The following is a 1,808-nucleotide window of genomic DNA, read 5'->3' on the forward strand; positions in this document are numbered from 1 at the left end:
CAAAGCAGATTACATACAACAACATAGTAGATGACGGTAGAAAAAAAACCTGCACGGTCCATCCAGTCTGCCCAACAAGATAAACTCACATGGGCTACTTTTTGTGTATACCTTACCTTGATTTGTACCTGTCCTTTTCAGGGCACAGACCGTATAAGTCTGCCCAGCACTATCCCTTACTCCCAACCACCCGCCCCACCTCCGGCTCTGGCACAGACCGTATAAGTCTGCCCAGCACTATCCCCACCTCCCGCTCTGCCACCCTAAAGCGAATGCTACATACCTGTAGAAGGTATTCTCCGAGGACAGCAGGCTGATTGTTCTCACTGATGGGTGACGTCCACGGCAGCCCCTCCAATCGGAAACTTCACTAGCAAAGTCCTTTGCTAGCCCTCGCGCGCCCGCGCGCACCGCGCATGCGCGGCCGTCTTCCCGCCCGAAACCGGCTCGAGCCGGCCAGTCCAGTATGTAGCAAGACAATACACTTCAAGGGAAGACACAACTCCAAAGGGGAGGCGGGCGGGTTTGTGAGAACAATCAGCCTGCTGTCCTCGGAGAATACCTTCTACAGGTATGTAGCATTCGCTTTCTCCGAGGACAAGCAGGCTGCTTGTTCTCACTGATGGGGTATCCCTAGCCCCCAGGCTCACTCAAACAACAACATTGGTCAATTGGGCCTCGCAACGGCGAGGACATAACTGAGATTGACCTAAAAAATTTACCAACTAACTGAGAGTGTAGCCTGGAACAGAACAAACAGGGCCCTCGGGGGGTGGAGTTGGATCCTAAAGCCCAAACAGGTTCTGAAGAACTGACTGCCCGAACCGACTGTCACGTCGGGTATCCTGCTGCAGGCAGTAATGAGATGTGAATGTGTGGACAGATGACCACGTCGCAGCTTTGCAAATTTCCTCCATGGTGGCTGACTTCAAGTGGGCTACCGACGCAGCCATGGCTCTAACATTATGAGCCGTGACATGACCCTCAAGAGCCAGCCCAGCCTGGGCGTAAGTGAAGGAAATGCAATCTGCTAGCCAATTGGATATGGTGCGTTTCCCTACAGCCACTCCCCTCTTGTTGGGATCAAAAGAAACAAACAATTGGGCGGACTGTCTGTGGGGCTGTGTCCGCTCCAGATAGAAGGCCAATGCTCTCTTGCAGTCCAATGTGTGCAGCTGACGTTCAGCAGGGCAGGAATGAGGACGGGGAAAGAATGTTGGCAAGACAATTGACTGGTTTAGATGGAACTCCGACACAACCTTTGGCAGAAACTTAGGGTGAGTGCGGAGGACTACTCTGTTGTGATGAAATTTAGTGTAAGGGGCCTGGGCTACCAGGCCTGCAGCTCACTGACTCTACGAGCCGAAGTAACTGCCACCAAGAAAATGACCTTCCAGGTCAAGTACTTCGGATGGCATGAATCCAGTGGCTCAAAAGGAGGTTTCATCAGCTGGGTGAGAACGACATTGAGATCCCATGACACTGTAGGAGGCTTGACAGGGGGCTTTGACAAAAGCAAACCTCTCATGAAGCGAACAACTAAAGGCTGTCCTGAGATCGGCTTACCTTCCACTTGGTAATGGTATGCACTGATTGCACTAAGGTGAACCCTTACGGAGTTGGTCTTCAGACCAGACTCAGACAAGTGGAGAAGGTATTCAAGCAGGGTCTGTGTAGGACAAGAGCGAGGATCTAGGGCCTTGCTGTCACACCAGACGGCAAACCTCCTCCAATGAAAGAAGTAACTTCTCTTAGTGGAGTCTTTCCTGGAAGCAAGCAAGATGCGGGAGACACCCTCTGGCAGACCC

The sequence above is a fragment of the Microcaecilia unicolor genome, chromosome 10, assembly GCF_901765095.1.
Source record: "Microcaecilia unicolor chromosome 10, aMicUni1.1, whole genome shotgun sequence".
NCBI lineage: Eukaryota > Metazoa > Chordata > Amphibia > Gymnophiona > Siphonopidae > Microcaecilia > Microcaecilia unicolor.